This window comes from Pteropus medius, unplaced genomic scaffold, assembly GCF_902729225.1.
Source record: "Pteropus medius unplaced genomic scaffold, Ma_sr-lr_union100, whole genome shotgun sequence".
Taxonomy (NCBI): Eukaryota; Metazoa; Chordata; class Mammalia; order Chiroptera; family Pteropodidae; genus Pteropus; species Pteropus medius.
In genome coordinates, this window is record NW_024350923.1 from 5562246 (window position 1) to 5585691 (window position 23446).

General features: G+C 48.2%; 2 long non-coding RNA genes across 2 annotated transcripts; both read right to left on the reverse strand.

The window, feature by feature from the left end:
• Positions 1–425: 425 nt before the first annotated feature.
• On the reverse strand, positions 426–7081 carry LOC120584850 (uncharacterized). The gene is made up of 4 exons (XR_005648159.1): positions 6680–7081; positions 4244–4777; positions 3770–3875; positions 426–1221 (listed from the first exon to the last, which is right to left on the reverse strand). It is a non-coding gene; the product is annotated as an uncharacterized LOC120584850 (long non-coding RNA).
• Positions 7082–8601: 1520 nt separating this feature from the next.
• Positions 8602–14744, reverse strand: LOC120584851 (uncharacterized). Its single transcript, XR_005648160.1, has 2 exons — positions 13894–14744; positions 8602–10967 (listed from the first exon to the last, which is right to left on the reverse strand). It is a non-coding gene; the product is annotated as an uncharacterized LOC120584851 (long non-coding RNA).
• Positions 14745–23446: the final 8702 nt, after the last annotated feature.

Sequence of the window (23446 nt, forward strand, 5' to 3'; positions counted from 1 at the left end):
TGAAACGGTGGGGGAGCTGGCCTGGGGGGCTCTAGCAAATGAGGGTGCTGTCTCATGCTAACCCCGCTCTCCTCCCCCACCATTTCCCCCAATAAAGCAGAGCCAGTTTAAGCAGCTATTCTAAACCGACTCTGACAAAGCTGTTCTTGTTTAAGTCAATCTTTCTTCCCCTTTCTTCTTCCCTTCTCTCTTCTCCCTCCCCCTTTCTCTTCAAGAGTGGAATATTACAGAGATGCCAATGGTTCCCTTCAGACAGTCTTGATGTTTGCTCTGGGACTGGAAAATTTTTAGTAAGATTTTAGTGCTAGAAGGAAGAAAACTGAGTTGGGTCACCTCATTTTACAAGAGGGGATTTTGCAGCCCGGGGAGTTTGTGATTTGCCTAAAATCAGACACAGCTAATTAGTACCAGAACCTATTCTTGAATCCCAGAATTTCCACCTCTTGGTGCCTCCCTGCCTCCCCCAGAACTTCCTTCAGTCACCCTCTCCCAGTACTTCTCCAGGGCGGGCGGGAGGAGGACCTAGGACCCCCTCTGCTGTCTGACCTTTCTCCCACTCTGGAGCCCACGAAATGAATGTTAAGAGCCCTGAAGTGCTTCAGATAACCGTCAATGTCCCAAAACTAGTCATTTCTATTCCCTTAGGGATCATGGCATTTTTCTTAAACTCAGAAAATGGCTGTATGTTGTCTTGCTAATTCTCTCTGGGTTTGGAGAGAGAAATAGAGGATTTGAATGCGGCTCAGCACTCAGGAATCTCTTGCCAAGATCAGAGAGAAAATTCTATTTTTTTCCCCAGGTGAAAAATGAAAAATATTTTAGAGAAGATTATAGATACTAAGTCTTCTTTTTACTGTTTAGGCCCAAATATTGACTGCCTGCATCTCTCCTAGCTTTTGCTTCACAAAACAAGTGGCTGTCTCCAAAATATTCTGATTCCTCCCTCCTCTTCTTTTCTAGAAGATTTATTTAAACAAGGCGGCCTAAAGTCATCATGTTCTTTAGTAAGGAGATTAAAAATACATTTGATTATGCGCCCTTCTCTCAACTCCTTGAGTTAAGGATCCCTTTAACATAAAACTACATTTTTTTCAAGGCACTTTTTCTCTGGCTTGCATTCATGTTCCTTTTTAAACCTCAGAATGTCCCATTGATCGCCACTCCTCTCTCCACTGGTACTTCCGCATCCACCTCAGTCTGAAAGCTAGTCTTCATTTGGGCCTAAGGATGCAAACATAAGAGGGCAGATCCATTTTAGCCGACTGTCTCATGCTTCCCAACCCTCACCCTCAAAAAAGCCCAGGCTAAAAATAGGAGGCCCTTGGTTCTGGTTTCTGGTAATCACCCCACTGACAAACACCCGCGTGACCTTGGACACAACCCTAAATAACTTCTCAGTGGCAATTTCTTTATGTGTAGAACGAGGATATTAGATGAAAGAAGTGATGATGCCAACTCTATACAATGCAGTAAACGAGATGGGAGGAGAACGTGGAAGATTTTAGGTCTCCTGGCTGTGGCTTCAAGGAGATGGGGTGCTGAAAAGGACCAAAGTAGCAAAAATTTAGAATCAGGCCTCCAGCCCTTCTGTTAGCAAGGTCCTACCTACTCCTCCAGACCCAGGTCAGGTCAGAAACCTCTGGAGAATGCCGGAATCCATTCCACTTCCTTCCCTTTGTAGCAAGGCCAGTCAAGCTTCCTTAAGAGAGAAGCGTTTAAGGCTCTTTGTATCTGGATCTGGGGGCCAGAGGCCAGTCTGGGTGAGGCTTCAGCTACTCCTGGATTCCCTCCAGGCCTCTTATTTGATTTTCATCTAATCCTTCATTTTTATCTAAACCTGCATTATCAGAGACTTCTGGAAATGCAGGTCTCCAACAAAAGGCAAGGGAAGTCTCTCCCAAAAAACAACTTTCTTGTTTTCTAAAGACTCTAAAAATTTGCAGTTCCCAGCTGGCTCTTGCCACCCACCTTTCCCAGAGCTGATCTTGGGAACAATGACTGCACAAATGTTCAGCACCCACATCTTTGCACAGCAGCCAGTTTCCTACAGCAGTCCAAGCCCACAGAGATGACACAGCTCAGAGCTCCACTGGACAAAAGAGAGAGCATTGTTTTCCAGGGGATTTTGGACAGCTAGCAATGTACCCTGGAGCAAGTGTAAAAACCACTGAAACCCACCAGACGCGGTTACCATACAGAGAGTTGAGGGCCATTCTAGCAAAAAAAAACAAAAACAAAAACAGGTTCTAAAAACTAGAAATGGCTGTGTCACTAGCCTTCCCCAAAAATGCTGCGGCAAAGAGGCCTGCCTGGCCTCTCCCTCACAGGCACTGAACATCAATCACTAGGCAGGAGAGTAAGGGAAACAGTCTCCTCTTATCTTCCTGAGAGAAGCATTTAGCCTCTACATGTACCCTCCTCTAAGGCTCAGAGGAAGGCTCAGAGGAGATAGAATCCTCTTTGAGCTGGACAAAGGAGAAGGTATTTTGAAAGAGCGTTTCCCCATCCCCCGCTCAGAGCTCCTTGCTGCTAGTTCCCTTCTTTAATTCATTCACCACATAATGTTCTTGGTGCTGGGCCCTGCAGCCTGTTTTGTGGGTCTTTCTGGAAGGCCCAGCTGTGGAAGCCCAGCTGTAACACCAGGAGCTGTGAGAGGACAGAGTGACAGCACAGGGCTGGGCGTGGCTCTCCAGCCGCTCTGCTTTAGCCCATCGCTCCCAGCCTGCCTTGGGGGGGCCCCTCGTGGCTTACCCCCCCCACACACACATTTCTAGATCGTCCTTCCCTAGGCCGTCCCCCCTCCCTGTGGCCACTCCTCTTGTCCCACTTATCTTCAGTGGAGACTTTGTGCTGACCTCCGCTCCCCAGCAGAGAACAGAGTCTACCATGCTTTCCTTGGTCCCTCCATTGTCCCTGGCGTGTCTGCGGGACAGAGTCCAGCCTCCAGCTCTATTTTCGGCACCACTCCTTGAGCACTGTGCTATGCATTTCCACACATGGTCTCCTTTCAGTTCTCACAACCGTCCTGTGAGGGAGGTTCTGCTGTTGTCCCCTTAGATAGATGAGGAGACTGGGGCCTAGGATGTCTCTGTTGGTATCACTAGTGCCTGGCGCACCACAGAAGCTCAATATATGTCTACCGAGTGATGACTAAATGAATAAATTGGAACAGTATTTCTTTTTGGGTTAAAAACCCAAGAAAAAAGCATGTGTGGTAGGTGCTTAGTAGGTACAGCGTGACTAGGTGGCTGATAACCCAGCACGGGAGGGGCTGTGCGAGGACAGTGTGTTCCCCGCATTGAGAATGTCTGACAGAGACACTTGTCACAACAAGCTCAGAGGTAATGGGAGGTTTTCGGCGCTTTGCAGTGTTGTATAAGCATAGGAGTGTTGTTGTGCTGAGTGTTGCTAGTTAAGGAAGAGGAAGTGGTCAAACATGACTTGCTTCGATAGGAACGAAACGCGTTAGATTTGACGTAAACGCAACTGCCCATCAGAATGAGTGATCGCGTTGAGCTGGTGACTGCGTAAGAAACGAGAAACTAACTGCTTCCCTCTCCGAAGAACTTCCAGATGACTGTGACCCACGAAGGCGGCAGAAGAAACCTAAAGGCCACCTTAGGTCTCCATGGAGCTCCAGTTGAACATTTACCCTCCAGAGTCGGGGCGGGGAGCAAGAGGCTCAGGCCTTGCTGTCATTCCACCGTGTGACTCACTGTGGGACGTGCATGTCCAGCCCTCACCTGTGCTGGAGCCTCTGGTTACTCACCCTCTGAGCCTGCTGAGTAGATGGTTGGAAATAGTCTGAAGGAACAGCGAGGCTTCCCAGTGAGTCATATTTACATTCTGTGTCCCTGATCTGTTTGGTCATCCACCTGAGGTCCCAGACAGATGTTTGTTAGCATCGCATATGCATTACCTACGCAGCATGAAGCTTATTAAACATTTCACACCTTACAACACACACACACACATACACACATTCATTCTTCCTCAACACAATTGTGGCCCACATCCCACAGAAACAAGTCATGTGGAACAAGGGGGCAGATGTCACCAGTTCCAGGAACTTTGCCAATGGTGTATTTCTCAACACATGCCAAGTAAAAACAGAACCCCACGGCATGATGGGTCCTTCTTGGGGTTACTGTAACAGTAAAAAACATTCAGTGATGGGAACTCATTAGAAAGCAGGGGAAGCAGGAGGGAAGACTGGAGTGAGGTCTAGGAACGTTTGAATTACCTGGAGAAGGAGTTTGGACTCTGCTCTTTGGGCAGAAGGATGACTTCTGAGCTGGGAGAGGCCCTGGCTTTGGGAAGTATTGTGTGGCTGCTCTTTGCAAGGTGGCTGAGCTGGGAAAGGTGTCAGAGGGGAGGGCATTGGAGTCCATTCTCAAAGCCCAGGCCAGAAGTCATGGAGGCCTGGATTGGGGTAGGTGGTGGTCACGGGACAAGAGAAAGGACACAGGTATAGAAGATCTGCCTGAGGCTCTCTGGGCTCCCCACGCTGGCCTCCTCCTCTCTGTCTCTGCAGCACCCTTGGCCCTTTCCAGACTCTTGTTCTGTACTCTTGATGTGACGCATCTGCTTGCAATGCACCTCTGAGCTCTTCAGATGAGACTCTCATCATCCCTATCACTGTATCATCTCACAGCACAGCCTATATTTTCCTAGATGATGATGTGTTTGTTAACATGTCCTCTCACTCCTCTGAAGGTCAAGGGACTGCAGGTTCTGCAGCCCGGTTGGTGGGAGGATGGGGTGCCACTGCTGGAGCCTGAAAGTGGGGACAGAGAAGCCTTAGACTCACTTATGCACCGACGCACAGATGTGGGAGAGGCAGGTCTGCGCCAGCCTCTCTGAGGGAGAGTCCCCTCCCAGCGGTGGACAAAGGACGTCATTTGGCTCCGTTTAGTAGCCCATTTTATTGCCCTAAGGCTGGAGCAGCCATCTGGCCCCTGCATCCCCGCTGTTTGCTGTTGTGGGAGAACCTAATGGGAAACGGGGCGGGAGCTGGGAGCCCAGGGTAAGGAAAGACGGGAGGAGGGGAAGAGAAGAGAGCTTCCTGTGTCTTCCTAGCTCCATGCTCCGCGCAAAGGTCACTCCTTCCACTTGGGAGCTTCTAGAAATAAATGTACAATACTCCCCCCAAAGTAAATAGAGCATCTAGATGATTTCTGGGGAGCAGAAGTGGGACGCCCCCGCTCTGTAGGTCCCCCGGGCTTGTTCCAGCCCTGCCGCCCTGTACTCTGGGGAAGGCAAAGCCGTGTGAAGCTGACCTGGCTCAAGAACACTGACGATGGTGGGAGCTGCCATTTCTCCCCTCTGCCTTCCCAGGAGCAGGCAATCCTGGGGCCACAGGGACCTGCCAGTTCTGTGGGGGACAGTTCCAGTGCTCCATGCCAGCACAATACCCAGTACACCTAAAGTTCTGACATGTCCATACCATACTGGCCACCTGTGGCAGTCACAGAGTCTGAGGGTGCCCCAGGCCCCTTCGGCCTGCAGCTTACTCCAGCAAAAGAGCTTTGGATTCAGCAGGGCCTGGGAGGAAGGTGGAGCTGAGAACAGAGCTGGGAAGAGAACTTGGGTGGAAATTTCCATGACCGTTTTGCTTAGGCAATGGCTTTGGCTGAAGCCCAAGGCCTGGACAGACACCTAGGGGCTAGAGACCATCAAGGCCACAAAGGGTCACCCTTCCTCGTTGTTCTAGATCTTTATGCCTCATCTTGAACCAGGGCCATAAAGCTCAACCCGTTGTGTCCCCTCAGTATCCCTTGTTTCTAGCCGTTTGCTGCCAGATCCCTAGTTCACAGGACATCCAGCTGTCCCTCCCACAAAGACAGGCCCATTCTCCCTGCTGGTGGGAACCCGGCCCTTTAGAGTCACAGCTCCTCTCCTTCTGCAGGAAGCTGCTGAATAATCAGTCCTTCCTGCAGTCTCCTGTGGCCATTGTGGTTCAGTGACCTCACCAATACTCCTGTGATCACACCTTTCACTTGGTGACTCATCTGTTGTGATCTTGAGCTATGGCATATGACTTTTGTTGTTATTTGTCATTGTCACTTAACATCCTTGAAAACAGTCGGAGTCTGCCTAAAGCCCTGCTTCAGCTCATAGCAGCTCTGCACACGGCTTATGCTGCATCTACAAAGTCGATCCTGTGTGGCCTTGGGCTGGCGCTGGGGACTCTGAGAGGCCCGCTTCACCTTGAGTTCCAGCTGCTGGTTCTCGGATCTGCCCCAGCCCAAGCCAGCACTTCCCCAGCAGGAGTTGGGCAGGAATGTTTGTGGGCCTAACCTCCCTCCCTGCCCCGAGCCAGAATCCCAGCATGGCCAGTACTGAGGCTGAAAGATAAGGAAGGACCAGGTGTGGGCCCCGGCCATAGCCTTCCCTGGGGCCTACCTGGCCTCCTCTACCAGCCCGCAGATTTGGCCTAGGGACTTGGTATCCTGGAGCCAATAGATGTTTCCTCCCTGTTCTTCTCTTTGGCCTAAAAGTCACCCTCCTTGGTGAAGCCTTCCTTTACCCACCTACCCCCCAGAACCATCTCCCCCACTCCATCTGGTCTAACAACACGACAAGCATTAGAGAAGAATCATGGAGACACTGGCAAGTTACTTAACCTCTCTGAATCAAGTTCATTTCCTCAGTGAAATAGGAATGAGCTGTGTCATACCCTCTTTTCTGGGTTGTGAGGTTGTCGGGAGCTTAGTACAGTAGCTGGCTCAAATGCTGTGCCCTATAAATGGTGGCTGTCACTCTCGACTCCAGCTACCTTCCCTCCCCCTCCAGTACCAAGCACAGTGCCAGGGACCCGGCTCCCACTTCCAGGTGGGGATCAGATGGAGCCAGACTCATCTCAAGAAGGGGTTAAACACTGGCAGTGACTTCATTCTCCCCACCCCCCTCCCCGCAGCAGGAAGGAAGCAAAGAAGGTAATAAAATCAAGCTGGAGGCTGGGTGGAATTTTCCAGTGCTCATAAATAGGACCAACTGGGTTGCTAAGAGAGGTTACCATGGAAACAGTCACGTGTGTCTGCCTCCTGGTTATTCCAACCTGGCTGGAGGCCCAGGACACAAGCTCCAGGCCTCTTCATTGGCTGCCACTTTTCCTCTTGCCACTGAAATCTAGCAGAAGATTGGCCAAGTGGAGCGCAGTTGCTGGGCTGGAGTTAGACCTTCCCCACCCCCACCGAGAACCTGCTGGAAACTGTTGTTTTGAACCCAAGGAAGATGGAAAATTGGCTGCCAAAGATGTTGTCATAGCAACTGCTTTTCTTTTTGCCCTCCTTGGAGTTAGTAGTCGACTTCTTTGTAGTTGAAAGACTTTTCTAGAGGCAGAGAGGGTGTCCGCCATTTTACACTAACCTGACTTTCTTTTGAAGAGGGGCGCCCTCATCTTCCAGAGGAGTCAAGGAATTTCTGAGCCTCTACTTATGGCTTTAGTTACCAGTCCACCCCCGGGGGCCTTAGTTTCCTTTTGTGAAATGGAATATTAATTCCAGGACTCAGTGCCTTCTAAGGCTAGAGTGAGGCTCCCACTGGACCAAGTTTGCAAATGCTCACTATAAACTGTAAAACTCAGTACACTCACCCTGTGGTGCACTTGCCATGTGTCTTTAATTGACTGGCAATGACATTAGCTTAGGGTGTAATGGCCCCATGAGTTGGGCCCCACTCCCCACATACTTGTTTAGCAAAACCCAGAGCCCCAGGCCCCAGGGACCCTTTGAGGTCTACTTCCTCTTCTGCCACCAACTGGCCTCTGGTACCACCAGCAGTTCACATAGCCCCCCAGGGACTCATTTTCTCTTTCTGTAAAAGGATTCTTCTGTAGATGATCTCAGGAGGCCCATTCCAGCTCTGAACATTTCATGATCTTAAATGTCTGCCTGCTTTCTTCTATAAACCTGTAGTGTGGAACTATCATGCCCACAGGAGGTAAAAATACGGGTAACTGCCCTGTACTGAGCACTTCCTATGTGGCAGGCACTGCACACGCACTAACTCAATCTCCACAGCAGCTTTAGAAGGCAAAGACCTTCATTGTGGCACCTTCCTATTTCACAGATGAGGAAACAGGTCATGCAGCCAGCAAGCCGTAAGGACAAGATTTAAAGCCTGGTGGTCTGACAGCAAGTCCATGAAGCCATCTTTCCAGGCACCGCTAAAATGAACACGAAAATGGCATGCGTCAATCCAGAGTGACTAAGATGTTGGGTGGAGCCAACCCTGGACTAGCAATCAGAAGCCCTGGGTTCTTCTCTAGGCTCTAGGACTAAGTCATACTGTGTCATCTCTAGCAAGTCACTTTGCCTCACTTGGCTTCAGTTTTCCCATCTGGAAAAATAAGGTTGTGCCAACTCTTAGAATGTTTTTCAAGGTTAAACATTCTTGAGTTTTGAGAGAAATATTGGCCCAGAGAAGACAAATGACAGCCTTCCCTAGTCACAGAACAAACAAATACAGTCTCAAATGGCCTGGCCGCTAGCTTTGATGTCAACCCTTGAAAAACAGGAGGTTTGGGAAGGATTGTTTGAAGCTGTGGCCCACAGGCCATGGTGTATCTGCTGTGATTTCCCCAGAAAACAAAATACGTTCCATTTAAGACTGACCTTTATTCAGAGATTAAGCCCTTCCTGCATCTTTGATGTTATAAAGTCCTTTTACTTACTGATGGTGATAGTGGATGGTAGTTACTTTGTCGCAACCTTATTTTGGAAAAGTTGGCTAATTGGCAAAGGTTGGCTAACCTTATGTCAATATATACAATTTTAAAAAATGTTTTATTATGAAAAATTTCAAACATGTAAAAAAGTAATAAGGCCACTTTAGTGAAATCCCCTTGTTACTAATCCCCCAATACCCCCTGCCCTGGATCATTCTGAAGGAAATCACAGACATCAGAGAAACTCCTCATAACCATGACATTTTAAACATAACCACCTTAGCATTTTCACACGTAAAAAATTAATGATATTTCTTTAATATTAATCTTCATATATATTTTGTCTCACTTTTTTCGGCTGTTTTGTTCAATCGAGATCTAAACAGAGCCCACGCAATTTCTTTCTGTTGAGACTAATATACCATAGGTTTCCGGTCCCGACCTTTTTCCTCCCTGTAATTTATTTGCTGAAGAATCAGACTTGTTTGCCCTTGGAATTTTACACATTGTCAGTTTTGCTGATCACATCCCTCTGGTGTGGTGTACCATTCTTCTGGCCCCTCTGCATTTCTTATAAATAGCTGATTAGATCCGATTTGGGCTCCTTTTTTTTTTTTACAAGAATATTTTATAGATTGGAGACCACCTAGGAAGACCAGGTGCTGTGGGCATAAAAAGTAAAAAATAAAGGATTGTAAGCTGACAGGGTCCTTGTAATCTATGAGGTCAACCAAGAGTTGCCTTGCCTAAAAAAAGAAAGAAAAAGGAAAAAAGAATATTTTATAGACGGTGTTGAAAACATCCAGTTAAAATTATTAGCCGTGTAAACCAAAAAGCTGGGAGCCACTGCTCTGAAGGAAATTCTTTGGTTCTAGGCCCCATCCCTGAATCTAGCCAGAGCCCCAGAATACGCCTTGCTCAGACCTGCAGAGCTGCACGTGCTGTCATTCTCGGCATCCCACTCACTGCCGGTGTTGCAATGTCCTGGGCACGATGCCTTTAGTTAGGAAAACTGCTGTCGGCAGCCACCACATCTCTACATGAAGACCTGAGAAATTTCTTATAACTGTCAGCAAAAAGTTGGCTTTCCTCAAGAAACTGGGATGCTTTTCCTTATGGACAAGATGAATCATGTAACGAATTTTGTCCCCTTTTTCTTTGGCTCCTGGGAAGCTCAAAGCCATAATGAGGCACAACTTGGGCAGTGATACAGAACTCTATGGCCCTTTCCCTAGTCTTTTAAACCTGCCTGAACCTTCTCTGCTTGATTTTTATCTAGCTAGCTAGCTAGCTCACTCTCTGTTTCAAAGCCGATGCCAATCCTTTGTGCAAAAGGTGGATATAAAGAGGTACATTACAAAATCAGTAGCGGAGCAGGATTTGGTTTTCCCGATTTCTAGCTTCGATTCTTATATGATCCTGAAACAGAACTTCATTCAACAAACACCCTGCATGCACGGCACAGCTGGTGAAAATAAGGTTTCTACCTTCCTGGAGCTGACATTCCAGTGGAGGAGTCAGGCCACAGTCCCAGTGAATAGCAGCCATGTAAGTGTTCTGGAGAAAGTAAGGTGGTAGGATAAACAGAACCAGAGGAGGGGACTGATTTTAGACAGGGTGGACAAGGAAGGTGACATTTGAGCCCAGTCCAAGAATTAGCATGAACCAGTTTTAAAAAGAGACGGGGGAATCTGGATGGAAGGAGCAAAACAAGGATGGACAGATGAGGTCAAGGTCACGGAGATAACCCTTCCCATCAACCCATGCAAGAAGACTCACAGTAACAGGCCATTTGTCCTTGGCTTCTGAGTGTGAAATATGTAGCTATTGTTCCTGCCCCAGATATAAACCACCACCCGTGTTAAAACACATACCCACAACCTTCTTTCTTCGTGAGGGGTGCCCCAGGCCTCTGACCTTTGCACTTAACCTCCCACATGCAACTCCTCCTGTCCTGGGGCTGTGCCAAGGGCAAGAGCCAGGTTTCACCTAGACCAGCACAGCCGCAGGGGAGCCACACCCCCATTCCCACCTGCCCTCAGAGAGCAGAGCTGGGAGCTGGCGGGGAGGGGCGGATTTGATTCTGGCTCACGATTCAGCTTTCCCTGGGTGTTAGTGCATTAGTTATCACCAATACCTTGGTCAAGTCCAAGCCCTTCTCCAGTATGGAAATTGAGGTTTGGTGGGTGCTGATGAGAAAGGCTCAGAGCAATCAGCACAGAGAAGAGGGCCTTAATCCAGAGAGCAGAGCTAGGAGGACTTCCAGGAAGAAGCGATCCACAAACTCAAAAGAATCCTGGAAAATGAAGCAGAGTCTTAGGACTTGATATTGTCATGGCAAAATCTTCATTATCTAAACCAGTGTGACCAGTCTCTGCCACAAGGGAGGAGCCATGTAAACATTCGTTGAATGAAAGAAAAAGCCATTCCTTAGAGAGTGCTAACTTAAGAACTTTCTTAGCAGTAACAGGTAGTGGGCTCCTTATTAGTGGAAGGAACAAGGAGCAGCTGAACAGGCCACATGTCTGGCGTTTTAGGTTGTGGTGGGGGCCTAAGAGAGCCTTCCATCCCAGGGCGGTGTGGGGTTAACTCAGAATAACCTGAAGCAGGAGATGGGACCCAAACATGCCAATCCACAGTCGCAGAAACTCTGCTTAACCACTTTGAACTCCAGACCCCTCTGCGCCTCTGCAGCCGTGGGCCTGGTCTACACACTTCAGGACAGGAGGTGCGTATGCCCCCCACCTTCCCACCCCCCCACCCCCAGACCTGAGGAGCCCCGGCCCCGCCTGGCGCCTCCACCTTGAGCAGCTCAGGCTGGAGTAGTTGGGAGTTGGGAGGTGGGAGGCGGTCGGAGCTGGCACAGAGGCGAGCGTGCTTGGGCTGCTTGTTCTACTGGGAAGCGAGGCGGGGCCGCAGGGGCTGCAACTGGAGACTGCTCTTCGGCGCCGGCGCCAGGGGTGACCTCAGCCGGTGGCCGCCGCCCAGGCCCTTGAGCTAGGGGAGGAGGAGGCACCGGGGCCTGGTTCTCAGATCCACACCTCACCCAGCCCCACCCTAGGGTGAGGCAGAGCCACTGGGCACCACACCCCTCTCTCCTCGGAAGTCATTCCCCTGTCCACCCCGACAAGCATCCCTTGACACCGATTCCTGTGGTTGGAGTAGTGAACTGTCCACTCACTAACCTCCCAGCCCTGTGCGGTTCTGAGACGGGACATCACTTGTAAAATTCTTAATCTGTTAGCAGGAAATGAAATGGGACATCTCTTGCAGAGTTAATCTTTTTAGTAAACCTAGTTTTCTTCCCTCTTTTCTTTGGAAAAAAGGCCCTCTCCCTCAAATTCTGTAAATTGCCCTGGCGATTCAGATCCTCTGGCTATAGATAAGGGTCATCAGCCATCAGCCCATTGTTAAGGAGAAATGGTGTTAAGCCATTAGAGTCTGAGGGGGGAGGGGACTTTAAGCCAAAGGTCTTTCTTTTTACTCTTTAAGAAACATTAACCAAGCCCATTTCCCTTTACTTACTTAATAGGCGAATCAATAATAGAAATTAATAGATATATGATTTAAATAATGAGCTTGTATTTTTTTTTCCTTGTCTAGGGACTGAGGTGGCACTTCAGCAGGAAACCCAAGACCGCACCCTGACTGAGGCAGAAATTAAAAGAGCTCCATGAAACTCCTGTAGGCAGGGACAATGACCCTTCTCAGCAGGAAGCAGATACCAAAGAAGAGACCTCCCATCTCTCAACATCCATGCTAATAATAAGGGGGTTCGTGGCTCTTAGAAAAGAGATAGGCAGGAAAGTTAGGGGGTTTCGGGTCTGCCTGCAAAGACACTGAGGTCATCCTATTTTAGAAGGGTCCACCTAATCCGCCCACAATTAAGCAAGCCAGAAGGTTTTTTTTCAACTCACACAAAGAAACCAGTAGGCAAAGATTTAGGTACCAGTTTAAGCCAGTCACTCGCACCTGAGCAATGAAGACCTCAATGACCTTCATCTCACCTGAGTCTCATTATACCATCATTATAATATGATGCCTATGCCCAGAAGTTCATTAATATCTTTATAACAGACTGAATTCTGGGAACAAACATGCGCAGAAAGAAAATGATGAATCATTGAGTCCTGTCAATCTTAGTTGTCAATCAAGGAAGCCCACCCCTCTGAGAAAAGTAAGCACCCACAGTAAATGGGGATAAAAACCCCAAAGGCTTTGTCAGCAGACCTTCTGAGCCACGCTTTTCTTGCTCCGGTCCACCTTCACATGTAAAAGTGGACTTCCCCTTCTAATAAAACTTTTCTTTTCTACTGTATTTCGGTGTCTTGCTCAATTCTTTGTTCAAGACATCAAGAACCTGGACAACGCACAGGAAGAGGACCCCGTTCTCCTGTAACAGTTCCCCAGCTTCAAAACTCTTTCACGGCAAGAGCAAGGCCCTGCACCGGGGTTCACACCCGCCTGAGTTCTGTTTGGGGAGGCCGGAAAGGAAGCGGGCCGAGAGTGGCCCTGGTAGACGCTCTCAGAGAGGGCGTTCCAGACACTGGGTGCAGGGCCTGCGTAACTCATCCGGGATGAGTGTGCGGGAGCTGGCGGTCAGGTGCGGGGGAGCGGCACGTGCAAAGGCACGAAGGTGTACGAGCGCCCCTGGCGGTCAGGCAGGGCGCGTGCGCAGAGCAGACGAGAACGGAGGCCCGCAGAGGGCGTAGGCTGGACGTGAGGGGCTTGGAGTCAGGTGGCATACTGGGCCTAGCGCCAGGGAAGGCCGCTGACCCTGTCTGTTTGGGCGGGCGCTGGTAGGGAGGGGCCACGCTCAAGCTGCCGCCCCAGCTGAGGCTCAGCAAAGGTTTAAAGGCTGTTTTGGGGTGGTAGGAGGCCAGAGAGTCCTGTATGGACAACCTTTCCGAAGACCTTCCCCCTTTGCCTCTCGCACAGGATCCTGGGTCTTAACCCCAATGCTCCTCCCAAGGCGTTCCGACACTCTTCTCCCTCCAGTCAGTGCTGATGCCCCCATCCGCCCGGTACCCTAGCTATGAGGGTCATGGTGTGATGACCCCCAGGGCTTCTCCCTCCAGAGTGAGCCCCTTTCTGCCACTAGACTCCCCTCTCCAGCCTGAAACTCCTTGGATTTGCCAGGCTGTAAAGCCAGGGCAGAGACCCGGGGCGCCTCCCAGCCCCGCCCCGCCCCACCCCGCCTCACCCCACCCCTGCATTGGTACCGCAGCAGGAGACACGGTCTGCAGATTGGACCAGCCAGACCCTGATGCCCGGCCAGATTCTTCCGGAGTGACTCAGGCCTCACGTCACTGTCCTAGTAAACATCCTCCAGGGGACTTCTGGGAGTCCCTGGACCTGGGGAAAACCACTGCCTGGTTCCTCTCTCCTCCCAACACCACGCCCTGCGCAGGGGCCTGAATGGGCTGCCTCTCATCAGCGAGGTCCCCTCACTCCGGAGGTTCCCCGGTCTGCCCCTGAGGCCCTGGTGGCCTCCATAGTGGCTGGGAAGGAGGAGCCTACCTGGAGGGAGCTACGGGCTCTGTGTGGGTCTAGGACTTTGAGAACCCTATTGCTGTGGACTTGGCTCAGCTTGGTCCTTTAGTAGTGCTAGGGTGGGTACTGTGGTCCCTGATCCAAAGGCTTGGAAACGGGATATAGGGAGGGCCACAGGGCCACAAGGGTGGGCCCTGTAGCTGGGGCTTCTTCCGGGTCTGGAAAAGCCCCAGGGACAGGATGTGAGGCAGGGCCAGTGTCCCTGCTTCTTCCTGATGCTCAGTTCTCCCTTTTCCTCTACTCCCTCACACGAACTCCCGCTGATTCTGCCTTCTCCATTTCCCCCTTCCTGCCTCCCCAGGCTTGGCCTTTTCCCATTCTCTTTCCACTGTACCCCCTACCTCCTCCCTTGAGTCTCACATCATCCGCCTTCGGGAAGCTTTAGAAAAATCGGTGTTTGGTCCTGTCCCACCCACGGCCTTCTTGAATAAACAGACTTCTCTGGTTACATCAGCTCCTCTTGGCACTCCTGGCTCATCTCACTCACCGCCCCCCACCTCCCCGATCCCGGTGAACTCCAGTTTGTCCAATGGATGAAAAAAGGGGTTCTATGGAAAGTAACTTCACAGAGTGTTCTGATTGTAAATTTCTAATGGGGCAGATCTTGGCGGATAGCCATGCCCCAGGCCTATAACTTTTTAGTAAAAGGCTTATCTTCGCCTTAAGCCAGCTCTGTGCATTGTTTCTGTGCGTGTACAGAAATGAACACACCTCTGACATAAACTGCAGCCACCCTCAAGACAGCACATAATCATGTTAACCAGCCTTAATATGAATCCCTGTCTTGCTTTCTGCAATCTTCCTTACTCTCCTCCTTCATCTCAAACACATAAATCTGTTATTCTGCAAATCTGCAGATCTGTTATTCTCCTGAGCATTTGAGATTTTGCTCCCCAGCATATGTCATGAGTTTGGCTCAAATAAACTCTTATAAATAAAATTCTCTACAGGTTTGGATGTTTCTTACGTCAACAGTCCTTAGATCAGCTCAGCCCTGCAGCTTTCCTGAAAGTGGGTGTAAGGGTCCTGCAAGGCTCCCTTACCTTAGGGAGATAGCTGACTCATTTCTGCTCCCGGGGCCCAGCTCAGGCCTCAAGACAAGGACACCGGTGGCACTAGGCCCAGAGCGTCTCCTCGGATCTCAGTGCTGCCACCAAGTGTGGTCAGTCCACTCTCCACCCAGCTCAGACCAGTAACTGGAAAAGCTTGGAATCAGCAGAGAGGATGCAGAGAAAGGGTTAAGTAACACACCTCTGTTAAAAAAGTATTCAAAATTTGAAAATAAGGTAAAAGGATGAATGCCAGTCCCAATGCCGTGATAAGTAGATTAATACGATCTAAATAGATAAGATGGTTTTACTACCCTGGAGGTCATTAGTTTTGCATGCAACTCATAAATCTCATTCTGGCACTTTCTTTTGGTGCCTTGAAATACTTCCATCTCTCCAGTTCTCTTTGAACTGGCTCTCATTAACACACTGGTAGCCTTCTTAAGCCATTAAGTAATCTTTGACACACTCTATATTAAGGAGAGTCATGCTTTTAGCTTTGAAAATTATATACCGTGATACTTTTGGAGACTGTCACACCAAGATGTCCCATTGGGCTCAGCAGCCAGAGCCAATTAAATTTCGTTGCAGAAGTGTGTGTCATGGGCACTCGAAAGACTGCCTCACTTACTTCAGGCTTCCTGGCTCCACCCTGTGATTTTGTTTATTATTATTTATTTAGAAATACTCAAGTACATGGATACTTTCCTGCTGTAAAATTTAAACAATACAGTTAAAGTCCCTTGGACCATCGCCTCCCATCCTAGCCCTGTCCTAGAGTTGACTATTGTTAGTCTGCAATATATAATATAGTATTATATAATATATTATAGACATTCCAGTGTGCAGAATATATATACTCATTTATATATGTATATATACATACGTTGTATATTAATTATACATGTATGTACATATATGTATACACATATATATACATACCCTATTTGATGTATGTATTATATAGAAATGTAATCATTTTAGTGGTTGGGGACTTTTTTTTAATAAAAGGTATTATACTGCAGATACTCTTTTGCAACTTGCTCAAAAGTTAGCTTGGAGATCTATTTTGGGACATGAGATCAGCTTAGCAACACAAGCCACAAACTACCTAAGAATAAATTTAAGAAATGTGAGATTCTATGTAGAAAATTATGAAAGATTTTAGTATAACATGTTTAAAACAAAAAGTTCTGACATTTAAACCTGTAATATTGATAGATTTTATAAACAACAATGAAATGTATGAAGCAAAAGGTACACACACACACACACACGCACACACACACACACACACACACCACACCGACGGCCAACAGCACTGTGTTTTTCCAGACTTCTTCTCTACCTTTGTAAGCATATTTCTGGAACTTGCTTTTGGGGTTGAGTCAGGGATTTGAACACATTTATAAATAGCTGTGACGCAGCGTGGGCCGCAAGATGCTGTAGCTGAGGCACCAGGTGCGCCGGGAACATGCGTCAGCCACAGTCGCCAGCACGGGGGAGGTTTCCGCCAGGGGTGGGACTTTAGGCCCGGAAGGATGAGTTGGTGGATAAATTGGGCAGGACATTCCAAGGGGGGTGGGGGGGGACTCGGTGCGGAGGTGGGGTAATCATTGCTAAGTGGCAGAACCCGGAGGAAGGTGAGCCTGAGGGTGAGCCTGAGGGCCTACGAGTGAGGTGCGGGGCTGGGCCGGGCAGAGGCCCCAAAGCCAGAGTCCCGCCTAGAGCCTTACGAAGAGCTAGGCCAGAAGTCACTGGCCATTGCCACGTCTGTGGTTCCAGTTCCAGCCCCAAGAAACAGGAAGGGTCTAGGCCGTGACCCTCCTGCGCCGCTCAGAGTGGGGGCCACGGAGGAGCCCCTCTTCGCTGCAAAGAGAAACAGTCAGTACTCCTGAAGAGGCTTTCCAGAATGCTGAAGCTGCGAACATGCTTGGTGCAGGAATGGGAAGTACTTGTGTCTGACCCCCAGGGAAGGCTGGGCGCCACCCAGAAATGGAGCCCCAGAACTCTGCGGGCACCACCACAATTCAGTGGGATCTGGCGGGGAGGTGGATGAGCCTCCTTGGTCTCTCTCCCATCTCATCAGCGGGCAAATGAATGTTTGTCACAAATCCCCGTTCGAACTCAGGGAGGCCCTTTGAGGAGCTCACACTACCCCCTAAGGAGCTGGTGCCTGTGGTGCCCCACAGTGTGGGCAGGGAGACACCTGTTCCTGCGAGGAAGGCAGAACCTTCACCCCATTAGCCCCTGCAGAGCTGGGGGAAACAGAAGCTCAGCTCAGATATAGCAGGCCTGGCCCAAGGTCCCTCAGTGAAGAAATAAAAATAGTCGGTCTAGATTTCAGATTTCCTGTCCTTCAGGGTCAGGTGGCGTCTATGGCTGGTCTTTTATTTTTACCTTCAAGAGACAGGCCCAAATCCCATTATTACTTGCAAGAGTCGCCCAGCCCAGGCATGGCAGCATGAGTGCACTAAGTCAAGGTCTAGACCTCAGGTTTTACCTGAAACCACCAATCCTCCCCAAAATGACCTAAGCAAAAAAAGTATTTACTGTATTATGTAACTAAAAAACCCAGAGGTGGTCTCAGCCTCTGGCACCGCTGTGCCCCCCCCCCCCACCGCCCCCAGGCTCTGCTACCCTCTGGTGTGGCTTCCTTCTCAAACTGGTCTTCTCACATCACTGGAGTGAACTGGTTTGTATTGTAGATAATAAACAGGAAATGCTTGATAAACTGGTTTAACAAGTATTAAAATACCAACAGTTTACTGTGACTTACTCATGCTATGAAATGCTGCAACCGGAAGGGACCATGGGGCTTCACAAGAGTTTCCTGGAAGGTATTTCAGAGTTATCCAAATACCAGATTCATCGGACCACCATTAAACTGGAAGGGAAAGGCCTGTGTCAAGGTCAAAGCAAAACAGTCAGACCAGGACAGAAGAAATGCAAAGAGGATGTGATAGTCAAGGGATCAGAGGACAAGGAGAGAGACACGCCCCAGGATTCTGGGTGCTGAAGTTCAGCGAGTTCAGGAAACGGAGGGGGTGGGGGGGGCTGAAGCAGGAGGGAAGGGCAAGCAGCTTCTCTGCCTAGCTCAGCCCCGAATCAAAGATGAGGACAGAAGGACCCTGACTCATGTCCCATGCTCTGTAAAGGGGCCTGCAGTGTACGTCCCAGCGTGTGCCCAACGGGGGCCCTCTCCTCCTCTGTGCAGCTTGCTCTGTCTCCTGTGCCTCATATCTGCGTAGTGTCTCTGGCTCTAGTGCTTTTCCATCTTCCCGCTGACCTCCGCTGGCTCTTCCAGCGTTCCCAGGCCCTTCTGGTCTCATATGTTATTGGGAGACAAAGTCTCCAGGAGTGGCCAGGAGTTGGTTGTTTCCACTTAGAGGGACTTTACATATTTCATGGCCTCCTGTGGGGCCCTGGGGCACGCCCTCCCCTGCTGGGTGTGCTTCCTGGTCATAGGAGGACAGTGGCACTCGCCAGGAATCAATTCTTTTTCTCAATGACGCTATGACGAAATGACGTTATTTGGGAACCTGCTGTACATGTTTTGCCTTAAATAGTTAATTATCTTCTAAAAAGTTTTAAATAATAAGAAGAAAGTCTTTTATATTTATCCACGTAGTAGCCATTTCTGGTGTTTAGTCCTTTTTGTCTACCTACATTTCCAACTTATGCGATTTCCTCTCTGGCTGAAGAATTTCCTTTAACATGTATGTAGTGTGGGTCTGCTGGTGATGCATTCTTTAACATTCGTATGTCTGAAAAAGTCTTATTTTGCTTTTGGTTTTGAAATATATTTTTTCTGTACAGAGAGTCCTAGGCTGACAGTTTTTCCCCCACCGGTACTACGAAAATCGCAGAGGATTGGGTAGAACACTCAGAAGTGTTTTGCCCAGGCCATAAAACAAAATTAGCCTTATATTAAATGTTGCCCTGGTGTTAACTAAGAAAGCTCAAAAGCAATATCCAAAAGGAACAAACTGTTTCAGAATTACAAAATCACATCCCAGAACACTGTCTTTTCTTGCATCGCTTCCAAAGAGAAATATGCTATTGTCTCTATCTTTATTTCTTCTTATGTAACGTCTTTTTTCTTAGGCTGCTTTTCACTCTGGCTGATGAAATCCCAGTCTGGGAATTCTTCCTTCCATCCCTTCTGGTGGCTCTTACCCTGGCTTCGGGTAATTTCCACACACTCGGGCATTGATTAGAACTCGCCCGAAGGCCCGAGGGAGACCCTGTGCAGATCTTCAGAGGTCTCTCTCCTTCCTGATTCTCTGCCCTGTGAGCTCTCGCTACCTCGGTCTCCCGGCTCCCTCTGCCTGGGTTCTCCCTCACTGTGCTGTGCTTTGGAACTTTTCTCCAGACAGTAGGCTGGGAGAATTCCAGGGCTCACCTTGGTTTTTTTCCCCTGCTTTTCACATGTCACAGTCCATCAGTGCCTGATCAATATCTTAACAACTCCTGTTTCTTATAATTTGTCTGGTTGTTTTCTCATTGTTTAAGGTGGTCTGATAAATCCTGTCCCTGTTGCCCCATCTTTGCTGGAAGTGGAAATTTGACGTTATTTACATTTATTTCATTTATAGGTTCACGTGATAAATGAATCCATAATACTGATATGGTTTAATGGTAAGATTGAAGAATACGTGCCATTGCAAACATCTTCTTTCAAAATATGTTAACATTTTCTCTTTTTGTATTTCAAGATGGACTCATGACTTTTCAGATTTTTTAGATGTCATCTGGTCTTGGCCAACAGTCTCCTTTTCATTCTCAAACATTCTCACTTTGATCAGTGGAAGAAGCCCTTCATAGCATAGCCTCCATTGTTTCAACTTGACCCTATTTATCTTTCAACTTTTCCTTCCTTACTGACATGCTAAGGTCTTCTAGGCTCACATGTTCTCGATCTATTGCTTTAGTTTTTGTGAAGACTATGTCAAATTGTTGTGGTAATAACACCAAGGACTTGAAAATTTTGAAACAGGGCTTTTGTTATTTCCTTAAGGTCTGCATGCAAGAGATTTACTATGAAGGGAATGAACAACAGAAGTTGGAAAATATCCTATCTCAGTTTTTTTAAACCAACTTTATTGAGATATAATTTGCACACTATAAAACGAACCCATTTTAAGTGTATAGTTCAACGGATTTTGACAAATGCAACCATGACCATCATCAAAATAAGAGGACATTGCAATTGCCCCACAAATTTCCGTGGATCTGTTTACTGTTGATCCACCCACTACCACCCAGCCAGGCAACCTCAGATCTGCTGTTACTTTATATTTATTGTGGCTTCCTAGAATTTTATATAAATGGAATCATACAGATGCAAGCAAGTCTTTTGTGTCTGGCTTCTTTTTCTCAAGATATTTTCGAGATTCATTCACATCATTATATGTGTCAGTAATTCTGCCCTTTTTATTGCTGAGTATATTCCATTGTATGGATGTACAACAATCTGTGCATTCATTCATCTATGATGGACATTTAGGATGTCTAGTTTGTGGTTATATGAATAAAACTGCTCTGAACATTCTTAGACAAGTCTTTCTGGGCATATATATTTTCATTTCTCTTAGATAAATACCTAGAAGTAAAATTGCTGAGTCATATGGTAAATATATGTTAAAATTTTATAAGAAACTGCAAACTTGTTCTCCATTGTATCATTTTGCAATCTCACCAGCAGTGTATGAGAGTTCTTGTTGAGAATTGGAAATATTAACCTCTGCCCTGCCTAGTAATTTTTTTTAAATGTGAAAAGTAGGTTGTATAAATACACTTAAAATGCCAGCAGTGTATGAGAGTTCTTGTTGCTCCACATCCATGACTATACTTAGTGTTATTCAGACTTTTTAATGTTTTTTAACACATAAATTTTACAGATTTTCTTTTAAAAATGGGTGCCCTCAAGATCCCTCCTCATCTCTCCAGAAATCATTTGGGCATCCATGGAGAGAGGGCGATACTCTTATATTCAAAACTCTACAAGCTTCAACGGCTGATAAAGAACGGTTGGAAAGGCAATTCAAGAGCACATTTGAAAACAAAGAGTCAGAATAATGCGAAATAAAATTGAAAGAATAAATAAGATGTACATTTGAAAGGAAAGTAGGTTACTGTATTGTTCAGAAGAACGAGAACTATGACATTATAAATCTGTAAAGGATTCACACTATTTAAAGGAACAAAATATTTAGGAATCTCTTAGTTGGGCACTTATCTTTTAATATATAGTCTTATTATTGGCTGAATTGTGCCCTCTCCCTAAATCCTTATGTTGAAATATCAACCCTCGGTACCTTAGAATGTCACTGAATTTGGAGATAAGGTCATTAAAGGAGTGATTAAGTTAAAATGAGGCCATTAGAGTGGGGTCCTAATCTAATATGACTAGTGTCCTTATAAGAAGAGGAAGAGATGCCCAGGGATGGCCAGACAGAAGCAGCAAGAGAGCAGCCGTCTGCCAGCCGAGGAGAGAGGCCTCAGAAGAACCTGTCTTGGCTTTGAGAAAATAAATTTCTATTGTTTAAGCCCCTCCATCTGTGGCATTTTGTTATGGCGACTTTAACAAACTAATATAAAGATATAAAATCCTATTGATTTTAGGGAAGATGGAGGCTACCTCTGGTCTTTAGAGAAGACCTACTGCCGCCATTTTCTGGCAGTGTGACTTTGGAAAGCTAGTTAATTCCTCTGTATTTTGTGCTTTTTTTCATTACTAAAACTACACCCAGTAAGACTATGCTGATGGTTTGGGGGGGGTGAAAGCATGTAGGCACCCAGCACCTGGCACGTTGTAGGCGATCACGCTACATGAGGCCATTTCCATTTTCTCAGACTATACCCTGTTCAGTCTCTTATAACAACTCCTGCATTTAAGTCGCATTTTAAGTGTATTCATACGACCTATTTTTCATATTAAAAAAAAATTACTAGGTGGGGCAGAGGTTAATATTTCCAATTCACAAACTAAAAGACTGTGGACAAGTGCAGTAAGTTGCTCGAGGTCACACGGTGAGGCTGTGACAGTCAGGAAACAGGCCGGACAGACCTTCCTTAGGCTGTTTGTGGCTTCCCTGCATTTGACCTCATGGCCACCTGGTGGGATGTGCCAGGCCGCCTGTCCTACACTGAATAGACTCTGCAATTGCGCCTTCTGAATTCTGCTTTTAAATTTCCCTGTCTCCTTCTTTTGGGTCAAGCAGCCAACCGCCCATCTGCAGGGCCACGCCAGCCCATGCTAATTTGTTGTTTCCTAGTGGAAATCAGACCCCACTTGGTACAAATGCATGTAAAACAGAAATCAGTGAGCTGAGGCAGGGACTCGAGGACCTATGTTCTTGCAACTTGTGCATGTTGTCTGCATAGCACTGATGTTACTGCTCAGAGGCCCTCAGGGTTCCCCTTTGGGGTGTGTACTCCGCCTACCTGCCCGATCCCAGCACAATCTCACCAATGGCTGTGGCACATCGAAAAAGTGATCTAGTGGTCTAGAGAACTGTCAGAGTTGAGGTTGCCTCAACTGTGTCACCATGGGCTCTCCCCAAGGACTCCAGTGCCCACCCTGGCTCCACTTGCCCCTAGTTATTTGCTCTTCCTGCACCAGGGCGTGTTGTTGGCCCCTGTCTTCCGCTGTCCACCCTGCCCATCCCCACCCTGCCCACTCCCCTCCCACCCATCCTGAAATAGCCATCCTGGTCCTTGGAGGTAGAGATGAGGGAGGTAGTGAGTTGATCCTGGGAGCCCTGGATGGAAGAGGCAGGTGGGGTACACACCATGACAAGTGTGGCCACTCCAGGGCCCCTCAGCCTTGGTGTTCAGAGCCCCTCGTCTGTCCCCCTCCCCTTCCCACAGGGTGGGGGGTATGGGGCTACTTCATCAGGTGCGTGAGGTCCAGGGGAAGGGGGTGAGCTGCAGCAGCAAGAGCCCTGACAGCCCAGCCCCAGGTCCCCCCAAAGGGATGAAGGAGGAGAGTCGAGGGCTCCGGGGAGAAAGGAGCTCAGTGCCCCACCCCAACACTTCTGTCCTTAGGGACCGTGAAATCCCGGATGAGGTGGGGAGGGGGGCCCGGAGTGAGAGCCGGAAGGAAGCAGGGACGCCGCAGGGACTCGAACCCTGGCCCAGCAGTGCTGGGTGTGCCACCACCAGCGCC